The sequence below is a fragment of the Cupressus sempervirens genome, chromosome 1 (assembly GCF_028749045.1).
Source record: "Cupressus sempervirens isolate cs-2001-9-10 chromosome 1, ASM2874904v1, whole genome shotgun sequence".
NCBI classification, from domain to species: Eukaryota; Viridiplantae; Streptophyta; class Pinopsida; order Cupressales; family Cupressaceae; genus Cupressus; species Cupressus sempervirens.
In genome coordinates this window covers 697940375-697955785 of record NC_143118.1, presented here as the reverse complement: position 1 = coordinate 697955785, position 15411 = coordinate 697940375, and positions in this window count along the sequence as shown.

Below are 15411 nucleotides of genomic sequence, written 5' to 3'. Positions count from 1 at the left end.
AAATAAACTTATTCAAACTACCAAGACTATCAAAAAACTATATAAAAAAATAGGTCCACTTGGATAAGGCATAACTTTCTAGTCCTAGCTCCGATTTGTAAATCGTTTACTTCGTAGGAAAGCTGGTCAAAAACTCTAGAACCAAAATTGGGACATCAAACCAAGAAGATTGTCCTAGAAATGCTCTGAAGACCTTCAAAAATGCAGTTTACTGAGACATAGAAAAATACAGAACAATTTTATTATTTTTGTATTTTTCCACTGCCAACTTGATCATTATAGGTGATCATGGATACTTAGAGATATTGGTGATGCTGACTTATCTTGGATTAGAGATGCATTTTTTGGGACAATTGTCTAGTTTCTGTAGGAAGTCTAAGGGGTATTCACCTAATATGTATTTGAGAGGAGATTTTTCTTAGATGAGTCTTGGTTGGAGACTTGGATATCTTGATGAACATTCTCATTTCCCGCTCTCAATATATTTGGCAATTTACTACTTGAGAGGTATAGCCCATAATTTTTCTCAGATGCATTATATTTATGCTTGTCTTTCATGGATATGGATCTTGAGCTAAGGTACATGAGTTAGTTCTGGAGGGTTCATTTGAGAGATGGTTTAGCATTGGCTATCTCCATTTGCATATGTTGTTATGGTAATTGAGTTTGGGAGATGGTTTTATATTGGGATATTCCTTGGATTACGAATGGTTTATGAGTTTGATCTTCTTGTAAAAAGTTTACATCCATGATGAGTTATATGGTATCATTTCGGTGTTATTGTGGCTTCTTGTTGGGGTTTTATAGAGGAGATCATACTTGCACAATCTACATCTAGAGGTGTGTGTAGAAGGACATGATACATGTTATTATTTGCAAGGTTTTTCTTTGGTCTTGGTTATCTTCCTAGATGTTTAATTTTTCTTACATTGGATTTGAGATTGGTTAGAAATTATGATCACTCGTTTGTGCTCATGTATGTCATGTGAGAGATGACATGGTTATTCCTTTATCTCTTTCCTTTGTTGATTGTGGAGAACTTGGGAGACTGTTAGAGACTTTTTTACGAGGGTTGTTCTTGTAGGTTATTGGTTTATGTCTTGTGGATGTCCTTGAGATTACATGGATTCACTTCTTTGAGATATTGTGAGTGGATTTGTTATAGATTTGACATTATCTTTTGCAGTGGGAGCTTCTTGGTATAAATGTGATGGGTATTGCTCTTAAGGCTTGTAATTGTAAGTTATAGATTAGATATGTTGATGATGTGAGATTCACTTGGTATACCTTTGGAGGTATGGATATTTGGATGGGTTTGGCACTTGCTATGGGTGCTATTTTAGCTATGGATATTTGACAAATATGGATACATGTCATTTCCTTTGAATCAAGTTTTTGTGCTTGGCATTTAAGGTGATACAAGATTTTATTATCTTTTAATGTGATAGGTTGGCTGGCTTTCTCTTTGGATGGATTCCATGTATGTCTAGTGGTAGTGGCGTAAAAGGAGGTGAAATCATTCATACTCAAGAAGCTAGATACTTTGATTATTTTGCAAGTACCAAGATGGAACACCTCATGTTCTCTGATCCATGATGGTGGATGTGCTGGGAGGAATTATTCTCTTATTTATTTATGTGGCTACAGATTGACCCTATGCAATGTATAAAACAAGTGGGAGATTGTTGAGATAATTTGTGTTGCACACATTGCATAATATTGTTACATTGTATTATTTAATTTTATTATGTAATGTTGCATCTAGATGGGCATGCAACATGTAAAGATTCCCAAGAGATATACTTGATGAGTTGTATTGTAACATTATGACAATATTTCATGTAATTATTTAATATTGGGAAAAAGAATTAATTTTCTAATATTAAATAGGGGGTCAATGGGATAGGTAGCACATGGTTTACGTAATACCACTTGGTTGTTTTGTAGGACTTGCTACCATATAAAAGGCTACAAGGGTAGTTGTTGGAATGAGCAAAAAGAATAAAAAAAGCAAGAGTTGAGTAGGACAAGGCTTGATAGGTTAGCCAAGGAAGCATTTGTGAAGGTTGGAAGCATGGCACGGGATGTGTGAATTCATCCTTGTTCACATGGATTTCTTGGTGGTGGCTATGACTTTGAATGCTTCCATGGTTGTATTGCAATGGTATTTTTGCTAAATAACACATGGTGATGGCTGCTTTTAGAGGCTGAGTTATTCCCTGAATGAGGGCTTCCCAGGGTATATCTTGTGTCACATTTTGTAGGTATGTTTTCTATTCTATTGAATGTGGATTTTAATTGGATATTTATTTTAGATATATTATTTGTTATGTGGAAAGTGTTATTTTCTTGTTGTCCAGTTTCCTTACATGTTATAGCTTAAAAGGTAATAGCCTATAGAACTAGGTGAAGGTTAAAAGGCTTCATGATCTAGTCTTTTGTTAGCTAAATTATGTGCCTAGCCTTGTGATTTATATCTACATTTTCATCCCTATTAATCTCCATGATCATAATCGACCTATCATATATCTTGTCTCTATTGTACAAGGGATCCACACAACCTTGATTAGGACCTTTATCTTTAAGGTACTCCCTGCCACATATAGAGTCATCCTACAATAATCACTTATTCAAATATAATATTCATCTATTGCATTCATCCAATGATCTTCAATGACATCTTTGTACACAAACTGCTTCCCTACCAAATTTTGAACTCTGCCAATATTATCAAAATAGGGACAAGTAGATTTGTAATCTTGCAAGGGATATTCATACCACTCTAAATCAAATTTCATGATATCTTTCTTTTTCTTTACATTAAATGCACATATATTAATAGGCCATACTCATATGTTTTTATGTTATTTTCTAACTCTACCATATGCAGATGTGAGCTATCTTGCAATCTCCAAAAATGAGACTATCAGATAGATATCTAGCAAGCTTCTTTGGATTTAGCATCATACCAGGTACCCTTAGTTAACTGAATTTTTTAAACTTGATGTCATAGGAGTTGACCTCTATGATCCTTACTACTACCTATACTAACATCGTCTTAGTATAAACACCCTCTATGAATTAGATGATTGCAAATATGAAAGCATCATTCACTATTTAGAATTCCATCATCCGATATTAGAGATTCTTTGTTATCAAATGATAATATATTGCATAGGGCCAAGAATTAACATCCTACATTCTTTCTTTCTTATACAGTCCTAGATAGTTACTTGTCCTTGATACTAATAAGTACACCAAATATGATGTCACATAAAGCTTGGGATCAGCTTTATCTCCTACCAGTTGTTCATCTAAGTTTTAACTTAGTATGGTGGCCCAATCAATTGGCATTTTAGTTATTTTGATGGTCCCTATGAAATGGACCATCTAGATGTGAAAACGCCTAGTTGCTGGTAGACCTATAATTTTTCTCAAAAGTACAATGGTATAACTAATGTGTGAATGAACAAAGTTGGGTCACAATTCTATAAAAGTCAAATCTATAGAATGAGACCTCTTAGAAATGGGTACTTGATTTTAATAAATAGGCACCTATTTCTTGCTCGGGTACCTGACCGTAAATTTAAAAAATGGGAACCCATTTTTTTAAAAATTAGGTACCCACTTTTTAAAAGTAAAAAATGGCTGCCCATTTGTAAACAAATCATTTATTTTTTTTGTTTTGGGGGGATTTTACATGCCACTTATAGTTTTTCAAAATGGGTACTAGCTTTTTGAATTTCAAATAATGGTTGCCTATTTCTTACAACATGAGGTAGGATTTTTTTTTTTGCCTCAAATTTTGGTTTGGAATAGGCTTGGTGAGACTAAGCCTATGCCTTGGCCTCTCAAGATTTGGCTAAGGCATTGAAGAAATAAATTCATGCCTTTCCATACATTTTAGAGGGTCTTTGCAATCAAATATTTTAATGAAACAGAAATCCATTAGATCTCTGACTATCCTAATTTCAGAAATACAAATTTTATAGTGTTATGATTTTATTTACTATTTTTGTATTATTTATTAATCAAAAGGGGTACCTAAATGTAAAATAGTGACTTTCACTAAAACTTTAATGACTTTTTTATTTTATTATTTTCCTTAAATTAATTTATATGTCATTAATCTACATTAAATTCTTTTGAAGTTAAAAAAAAATGAAAAAATTAAAATTTTGATCAAATTATGGTGTCTATACACGAGAGGTTTTAAAATTTACCTTTATAGCCAATAAAAAATTAATTTAAAAAAAATATTCATTAAAAAATTCAAGAAAAATATTGTCATCAATATTTGGTGTGTCAAGTAACTCTTTTTAGAAGGATTTAGGGAAATTCATCTATTTGTGTCAAATTATGGTGTCCTTACACAAGCCTGGTATGGTCCTGAAACAAGCATTTTGAAAAAATGGTTTTTAAAGATCCATACCAAAAAAATAATCTATCATATGGGTGTACAAAATAAATTACATATTCAAAAGTAGATCCTAGGCACTACAATTTTTATTTTTAAAATTTTTCAATATTTAATCTCTAAATGGCTCAAATTTTTGCATCAATTGACAAAATATTTCAAAACTAAGAAAAAAACTTCCACATTTTGGACAAAAGTGAGACCCAACTTCTTGCACTAACCCTAATATCATTCTTCATATATCCCCTAGTCATGTCTACCTATCCTACTCTGCATCCCACCAGTGTTCTATCAATAAAAATTTATGGTTGTATTATCTTTGTTGCCTTCTTCTGATTCTCCCTATACCATATTTCTTCTTGATGATAGGTTATCATCACATATTGATTAGCTCTAGGGAGAAGGAATAATTTCTTAATGTTCCTTGGTCTTAGGTCTAGGACTATCTCCCTTGTGACAACTCTTTCTTTAGACACATAGTTCTCGACTAGAGTAAAAATGAGCTTAAAAGACTGTACTGATGTAGGATGTGATGCTGCATTCACAAACCCTAATGTAATAAGTTCTAACATCATTAGGGACCTCTCCTTAGTCTTACTGAAAATTAAAAGCAACTCATTCTAGTCTATGTGTCCTAACTCAGATCTTTGATCTCTGAATGATTATCCTAAAAACATGATTTCTTTTATGCACCTTAAAACTTGAAGACAACGAGTTCCAAAGAATTTTTTAAAGAAAGTAGGGATGATAAGGAAGTCATTTTATTTGCACAAAATAGAAAATCATTAGTTTGGAGATTTTAAAATTAAACCCTAAACAAACCCTAATTGCCCAAAAATTAAACCTAGAACACCAAAACCTTGAAAAATAACTCAAATCTCCTTTAAAATTCCTAGAAGGTAATTTAGTGCACCTTGCGCACCTTGATAGGTGTTCTAGGTGCTCTTAATGATTCTTAGATAGTCATTTTGTGTGTAGTTGTGCACCTACATAGGTGTGCACCCTTGTGGAGTTTGAAAATGTGCATGTAAACTATTGGGCACATGCTTTACCATGTGCAAAGGGAGGAGATTGAGTTAGTTTTCAAAAAAATGCACTAAGGGTGCAAACACATGCACCTTGATGGGTGTGCATGTGCACACCCTTACTTTGGCATTAATATTAATGGTAGACAATGGTGCACAGATGCACACATTGACAAGGAGCACATCAATGCACCTTTATCTATGTATTCATAGTTTAGGTTGAAAAGTGCACACATCCACACCTTGGATAGGTGTGGATGTGCACACCTTGGTTAGGTGTGCACCTACACACCATTATATGGTCTTAACATATGTGTGTGTGTTCTTGTAGACCTTCAAACGTGTAGAGATACAATTCTTGAGGGCATGAAGGAGATAATGGAATGAACAGGAGGGGGTCTCAAACTTTTATAGGCCTAAAATAATGAATGCCTTTGGAGGTGTGCACCTATGCATGTGCACATGTGTACATCTCTAGAGGGACATAAGTGTGCACTTGTGAATGTGTGCTAGGTGCATAAGTGCACCCTTTAGTACTAGAAACTCACCTTTTTACCAAAATTTCTCATTTTTGAGATTTTCTCTTTTTAGATAGAGGACTAGGCAAGACCCACACTCTAGGTAGAGTCCCATAAATAACTCAATCCCCAAAATAGGCATGTAGGAAAATTTAAAAAATTACTAGGGGGTCCCCATTAGCACTAGAAACTCTCTTTTTGACCAGAGTTTCACATTTTTGGGATCTAGGTTTTTTAGATAGATGACTATGTTGGACCCATACTCTAGTTAGAGCCCATAAATGACTCAGGCCCTAGACTAGGGGTCTAGGAAAATAAAACAAATTACTAAGGGGTCCCCATTTTTAAGAGAAATGGAGCATGCTTTGTGGAACCATAACAAATAGCCCCAACAAAAGGGAAGAAATGACAAAGGCACTACTTGCATCAACAAGCATTCTTCTGACATGTTTCAAATACCAATTGAATTCTAAACACTTCAAGCATATTCCAAGTTTCTTCATAGCCAACAATTCAAAATCTCAAATCTTTAAGTTTGGTGTGTGCTTTGTATATTCATTATCAATCAATTATCTAAGCAAATGACATAATCTATTCTAAGGGCTCTTTATGGGTTATTACTTTTACATTTTAGGTCCTCAGTAATATTTTGAATTCTGCATCATGTAGCTTTCATTTTCCCATTTGATTCTTCCATGAAGCAATTTGTATAGATACCAGATAGCTATTTTAGAGTGCATATCCATACTATTAGCTTACCTCTCTTAGACCATTTGGCATCTTTCATTCTTAACACCACCTTTCCTTTTTTTATTTTCATTTTGTACCCTAACCACACTTAGACTATGTGGCCAAGGCATTGGAATCATTTCTTAATATTTTTCTTTAGTTGATAACCTATGCATTTCTCTTTTAGGAATTTAATTGAAACTCTCATGCAAAATAGTAACCTTAGCAATTCCTTGAAAAGGACTTTTTGCTTGAACTGATAGGGTTTGGACTATCCCTTGTTGCCATCAACCTTGATTTGAAAACTCCAAGATAGTCAATCTTTTAAATTTGCAAAGTGTTGAGAACTATCGATCTAGAAATCTGATTTCAAGGCTGAAAGTCATCTATTACTACAAGTAACATTTTTTCTTTAGTTGGTACAAGAAACAAGATTGTCCAAATGCTTTGAGAAACAAATAACTCTTCACAAAAGTCTAAACCAGGAAAAGTAGTTGATGAAATGCATCAAGATAGCATCTTGATTACACCTAACAACCAGACTGATACAACTTTGAAAGCAAACACATAACTAAAATTAAACACAGAACTAAAAGAAAACAAACATGCAAAGAATAAACACACTTGAAGGAAATGAATTTTTTTAAGTTTATTTTTCTGAAATGTTTTCCTCTTTTAGGCCACAAAGTAATGTTTTAGGAGCTTTCCATTGACGAAAAATAGAACGAATTCCCCTTGTAAGGAACTCGTCCTAAAGCATTTTCTGCTAGTATTTCTACAATTTGATAAGGGCCAATCCTTGACTTTTATTTTGCCTTGTCCAATACAAGAATAAGGCTAGATATTCTAAATGACTTCATTGTGGCTTGCTTGTCAAACTGTCATTTAATGACATACTCATGCTTTTCCATATGCTCTAAAGAAACTATCTAATTTTCATCCATTTCCAAGAGATTCATTAATCTGATCTAAACCTTATCAGCATCTTCAAAATACCCACTCAAGAATTTCAAAATAGGGATCTTGAGCTTAAGTGGGAACATTGGCTCTTGTCCATAGATGAGTAGATATGGGGATGTTCCCAAAGAATTCTTAAACCTAACTCGGTCTATCCATAATGCATATTTGAGTATGCCAATCTCTGTGGTTTTCCTTTAGTAAATGTCTTATCACCGTGATCAAATACTAATTTGTAGATTCAGCCAGACCATTTCCGTGGGGATAGTAATTTGAAGAGAACTTTATTATAATGTGATTATCCAATGCCCAATGGGTAAGGAATATTGTTGGAAAAGCTGATCCATTATCATAAACTAGGAAGAATGGTATCCCAAATCTAGTAACAATATATTCTTTCATTAAATCTGTAACCACCTTTTCCATGCAATTTATAAAGGTTTCAACTTCTATCCAACACATGCACTAGTCTGTAGCTATGAGAATGAATGTATGTCCTATTGATGATGATTGTTATACTCGACCAATAAATTTGATCCCCCACTTTGCAAAAGGGTGTACCTCAAAGACTTGTTGTAATGCCTAGATGTCTCTCTATTAGCATTAGTTTGAAACACATGGCAAATACACACCTGTTCAAAAGTATCCTTGAAGATTGTAGGCCAAAAACAACTTGATCCTAAAAGGGTGAAAGCACAACCTTTTGTCACCCTTTTGTAAAGGAAAAGGCTAACAAAAGTATAACTGTTCATGTTCAATGACATAAAATTGGTATTACTATTTTGAATTTGAAATGAAGTAAACTAGTGAAATTTATATAGATCAATGAAGTTTAGGATTATAACTTTTAATAATTATTTGGAATAAGACTGGATATATTTTCCTAATCTTTAAAGAAAATTTTTTAGCTACTGAAAAATGCTGAAAATTGGGGTTCTAGTTCCCATGACAAAACTATAGGGGAATAAATTTATTTCCTTTTGATCTCAGAATGTTTTATAGATAACATATATAGATAGAACAATCAAAAATAAAAATTAGCTTTAGACCTATATTTTCTCTTGAATAATGATTAAAATTTCAACTCACCTAAAATTGATAGTTTTCATCTCTCACCATATTTTTTAAAAAAAAATCTATTCTAACCAAGAGAAAAATTATACATTCTAGAAGAGGACTCTCTCTTCTAGAATGTCATAATAGTTTCAAATTTTTTTGATATGATTTAATATTTTTTTTTTCTCAAAAATTACATCTTTTTTAGTGCTAAAATATGTGCTTGTAGAATTTTTTTATTACAATATACTATATCTAACTAAAACACTTAAACTCTATATGAGAATATTATAGACTCTAAGCTCTATAAAATGGTGTTTATATGTTATTAAAAAATTTCATTAAAAAATAGTAAGAGTTATTGAAATGCTACTTTTCTAAAATAATTTTATTTCTTTAGTAATTGGATACAAACTCGTATAAAACTTGCATTTATTAGCTATTTTCAATTGGAAAACTGCAAGACCCTATATAAGTTAGCTAGAATAAATTTATTTAGATCATGTGTTTTAACAAAAATGATTTTTGGATAGAAATACTCAAATTCAATTGTTCTGATAAGTCAGCCTGAAAGGTAACACAACTTTGTACTTTTAGTCAAAATCATATGGGTCGTAGCTTTTGTTGATCCATGTTATGTGCCATACTTATCATGAAACTACTCCAAAACCTCTTTTACTTCTTATTTTCCCAAACACTTTCAGTATATTCCTTCATAATTCCTTTTATAAAATTTCTTATTTTTCATCATGTAAGATTCACACTTCATGTTGAGGCCTTTGTGTTAGGAACTATTTATCCAATTGGGTTATTAATTTTGTAAAAGATAGTAAACAATATCCTAATACCAAACATCTATTATTATACCTTGATCAATGGAAACTTGAGATAGTATAATCTTCTTTTGTTGATCTTATGTGCTTATTTCATCATCAAATTTGAATTTATTCTCATTTTGTATCTCGTTACCAGCTATCATCTTCATCAATCAATGTCCTCTCACCAAATTCATTGGTTGAATATCTAAATCAAACTCTTGTAGTATTGCCATCCATTTTCCTCATCTTAAGCCCAATTCATTTTGCATCACTAATGTCTTAATTGTAATATTAGGCACAATTGCATACACCGTTCTACTTAGTATATAATGGTGGAATTTCATGACCACCATTATCAAAGAAAAAGAATGATTATTAATATTAGAATAGTTCAACTCAACATTCTTCATAGGACAACTTATGAAAGCAATGGGTCTTTCATCCTCTTTTTCTTTCTTCTACGTAAAAATCCCAACACATGAATGTTATGAAGAAAAAGAGTATATTTTAAATGGTAGCTCATAATCTGAACTAACAAGTACTGGAGCTATGGAAATAGCCACTTTTATGTCCTCAAATTATTTCTTAATTTCTACAACCCATTCAATTTTCACTCCCTTCTTGAGAAAATCATTAAGGGAGCACACTATCTTAGAAAATCTACTTATAATCTTTCTCAAAAAATTAAGCTTTCCTAAGAAAGACTTAAGTTCTTTATGATTGTATGAAGGTAACAACTTTAAAATAGATTTAATTCTCATAAGATCAATGGAGATTCTAGCTTCAGAGATAATGTGACCTAGAAGCCTTCCTTTAGAGACCCCAAATGAACACTTCTTGGGATTAAGTGATATGCCGTATGTCTGACACCTATTGAACACCTGTCTTAAATCAGCAATATGAGTGCTTTGCTCCTTTGGAAAGATATTTAAGTCATCCTTGTAGATGACTATACATTTTTCGATTAGTCCCTTGAAAGCTTCATCCATAGCTCATTGAAATGTGACCCTTGTATTGATCAATCCAAAGGGAATTGTTCTATAGGAAAAAGTCCCCCATTTTGTCATGAAAGGAATCTTTAGTCTATCTTCTTCATCAACCATCACCTGGTTCTATCTAGAATATCTATCCAAGAAAGACATCATTTTGGATCCATCAATATTTTTTAATACTTAATCAAGTGAAGGAAAAGGGTAGTTATCCTTTTGAATTTCCAGGTTTAAATTTAAAAAATCCACACAAAGGTGAATTTATCTTTTCTTTTTCCTCACTGAAACCAAATCATCAACCCAAGTAGATTAGAAAATGGGAAATATGATCTTAGCATCAATAAATTTCTTGACTTCTTTAATTATCAATGGTTCAATAATGGGATTAATAGGTCTTTTCCTTTGTTAGAAAGGTTTGGCAGTAGGTTTCAACAAAATGTAATGTGTGATGATATCAGGATCATAAGTTTTCAGTTTTTCATAACTCCAAGAAATGTTATCTTTATACTCCCTAAGAAATTAGAGCATATCTTCCCTTTCCTAGTGTTACATGCCTTTCTAACCCTTACCATTTTAGGATCTTGATCTAGACCCAAATTATATGAATCACATGCCTTGATCCCCTTTTCTTCAATTGTTCTCTTGCTAGGTGTTGACTCATCATGATCAAAGATGCATTCTAACACAACTAATACCTTTGGAATAATGTTGTTTTTCAAATTTATAATCACATATTCATCTTCAAGTTGTTCATCCTTAGGTTTGACATCCAAAGGGTCATCAATCTTTTATCCCTTAAAATGGTCATTGCACATGATAAACTCATGTATGTTTTGGTCTTCCTAGAAAACATGGAATTTCATAATGTTGTCTAGGATAGATGGGGGGTAAAGGCACAGATCTGTGTCACTGTTTATGGTACAAAAACCTATTTTGGTCAAATCTCATTTCTCTATCAAAACTTATTCTTTTTAAAAAACTAGAAATACCCTTTTATAGATCTTAGATTCAATATCATCATTATATAAATTTTTGAGTGTTTTGATTAGTTATAATATGTTATAATCTCAAAATATTATAAGTTGATATTTCAACATTTCAGAAGATGCTCCCTCAAAAAAGGAAAAAAAATAGTAAATCATATCCAAAAAATTAAAAAATTATAATTATCTTTAGAGGAGAGAATCCCCTTCATGAATATGTTTTTTTTTTCAAGCAGGTGTAGATTTGATAGGGAAGTTTTGACGGGAGGAAAAAATAGTTGGATTTTGATAAGGTTGAACTTGAGTACTTATAATAAAGAAAATATACATCAAAAAATAATTATATCTTTTTTTGTGTACTAGCTATACATGTCATCTATAGGATATTTTCAAATCAGTACAAAAAAAGATGATTTACATATACTTGTTTGACGAGAACTACACCCTATATTTTTTATAGTTAAAAAGGGGCTTCAAAATAAAATAAAATGAATAAATTATTACTCAAACAAATTATAAAAATTATAGGCATAAAATTCATCCAATTCTACAAATTTCATCAGTTTACATCATCTTCATATTTTAAACACAAATACCATTTTTTTGTCATTAATGTTGAACTATCACATTCTGATTTCACATTTCTTTATAAATGTGACACAAGTTTGTTCTTTTACCTTGGGGAGAAACCCAATTCTACTAAAAGTCTATTCAATTTAGTTCTCTTGATGGGTTGTAATGCACTATCCAAAATTTCTAGGATATCTACTACCATATTTATCCTTCTAGTGATGGGATTTATGTTCAAAGCTTCAAAGTCATCCATTAGATCCCATACTTTCTTTTGGTAAGTTAGTAATATCATGTCATTGTAAGAATAAATTGAGTAAGAATAAATTGATTTCACTTTTCTAGTCATCAACTAGGAGTCTACTTCGATTATAAGAGCTCTGACTTCCTTCTCTAATGTGAAGAGAAGTCCACGAATAAAGGTTTCATACTCTACAACATTGTTAGTACATATAGAATATAATTGATATGTTGCATACAAGACCTAACTTTTGGGTTGAATAATTCAATACCTAAACCATCTCCTAATTTGCATTTAGAGTCATCAAACCTAAGTGTCTAGATTGGTTCTTCATTGGGCTTCCTGGACTTATGCTTGTTTGTCCGTAGCTTTTCTTTTACTTGAACTTTAAAGGATTATTTCTTTGGGATCCATTATAATCTCTCCCATGGTGGACTTGATTATTTTTCATTTTTTATCTTTGATATGGGGAATGTGTGTTTCTCTTGCTGATCCTGAATTTCACCAATAAATTTGATAATTTTTTCAACTTTACTCTTAGGATGAATGACTACCGAAGTCTAAAATTGTCCTTTTATGAAATGTCTCCTTCTTTGGATCTTGATTATTTATGGTGGAGGAGAATACAAACCACCATGTGAATAAGTATCACTATATGATGCAATTAGATCTTCTACCTCTTCTCCATCTTTCCCCATGACTTCAAATATGTATATGGAACTTGGATTTTTTGTGGGGACATCTTTTTTTTTGTGGTCCTTCTATATTTCCATTATTTTAGTTAGAACTTGAACAACCACTTCTAGGAAATGCGAACATTCAAACTCTGAATGACTAGCTTTGTGCAATCTACAAAATCTAGGAAGGAGCAAAATACTTGGGTCTGCTTCTTCACCTAGGAATTGTAAGTTCACCACCATGCTATCTATGAACTACATTATGATCTCTTCTTTTGGGATTGGAATTATGGTCCTTTCATTTTGATCATTTGATTCTTTAGTTGAAGTTGTATCAAAAGCCATCACTTTGTAAACACCTAAATTAGGTTTTAGAAATGCCACCTTTTTTGTTGCATTGTATTCTATAATCATCATTTTCAATTTTGTATCCACATCAATCTTGATCTGATTATTCAACCCTTTGCAAGGTAGCCACAATTGAGTAAGATCAGTTGAAAACCATCCTCTTAAGCTTTTTGTCTACTCTCTACTTAATAGCAATCCATATGTTTTATGAATTTCAACCAAATGTATATCTATGATGTCCTAAATTTTAGGATCAACTATTAAATGAATCTGTACATCTTTCAAAACACGAATAACCTTCACTTTTATTTTGTTGAGTTGTATCAATGTTTGATTAAAGGGCTAAGGACTAACTCTCAACCCTTTTACTATCAAGAGTGGCATGACATTACAAGAAGCTTCTAAATCAATTAGGCAATTGTTAATATTCTTCTCATAGATTCTGATGCTAAGAAAAAGGGGGGTACCTCAACCTTGTCTTTAAAGATAGTTGGCATGGCCTTTGAAGCATTAACTTGTTGTGACACCATCTTTCAAGCAACAATATTTGAATTAGGCATTACCTTTGTATGATCGAGCATTTTCATCAATACTTCCCACTGATTGGGGTAATTTTGTACCATGTTGAACATGGACATGTTGGTCTTTTTTCATTTCAAATCTTCCACAAAACTATAATTTTCATTAGATCATGTTGGATTCTTCAAGATTGTAAGCACATTTCCTTGATTTTGATTTTATTTTCCTCTATACGTGGGTCTAATAGGTATTGGATTGTTACTTGCTTTTAGAACTGGAGGAGTTGGTTGTAATGTAGGAGGAATACCATCAGTCATGGGTTCCTTCTGAATGCAAAAATTATAAGTATTTTGATTATCATTCTAGAAAGAAAACACTTCTTTTGGTTGAGGATCTAGTTCTTGATTGAATGGAAAACAAAATTGTTCATTGGGTTGTTGTTCCATTCCCATGTTTTGTGAAGAATTATATGATTCTAACAGCATGGCATTGAATTGCATAGGGGGCTCATTACTATTTCCCAATGAATTTTGGTTCACTTGGTGATTCCATTGTAATATGAGCCATCATCATTAGGTACATTTTGATTTATGTCATACTGGTTGATGTCCACATATTAGGCATTATTGTTATTATTATATAGAGGAATACTTCCATTGTTTGGATGAGGGTTTCATTATCAATTTTTCCTTTGGAAATCATTTTTGTGATTAGGAGGATTGGAATTGTTTCCTCTATTTTTATTTCTTACATTCTTATTCCTACTCAAAATCTTATTGTAATTCTGACCGTAATTGTTGTTGTGGTGACCAACATTTTCTCTTTGAAATTTATTATTTTATCCTTATGATAACTTCAAATTGGTTAGCTCAATGGTAATTTGAGACATGGTCTTCTTCATTTGACCAAGTTCAGATGCAACATTATTCTTTGTTTCAACGGATGCTATTTCCTTTTTCTCAAAGAAAGAAACTTTTTGAGGCTCATATAATGGGTATGTTAAAGCTAGGGCTTGTGGAGTGGGTGCTTGCTATAGTGGAGTTGGATTCATTGGTATGAATTGGTTAGGCATCACTAGTGCTCCAATAGGATATGTTGTTATTGTGGTAATAGCTTGAGATGGGGGCATTAATCTTCCACCATTAGGACTCGCTTCTTTCATGAAGGTAATTGCTTCCAAGAAGACCTTGTCCAATGTTTTCATATTTGTAGTAGGAAGTCTTCTTACAAAAATGGTTGTAATAAGGTATAGTGTATGGAATTTCTAGCTTATGATATGCCATATGAAAGAAATGATTGAAGCATGAAACTATTTTGACTCTGTCCCTTTTGATTGACATGAATTGATGATGTATCACAACTGGGTTAATAAAGTTTTGAATTATTCCAAGAAATTTTTTTGAAAGTGTCCTAGTCTCAGATGCATCCTTGTGGTAAATTGGCATACCAATTAAATAAAATTTCTTCGAATGAGTATGGAAATAATCAATGAACCAAAGTCTCATTAATAATTTTCTTTTTATTGCAAAGTTATTTGGAAACCTTGATGTGATCTAGAACTATT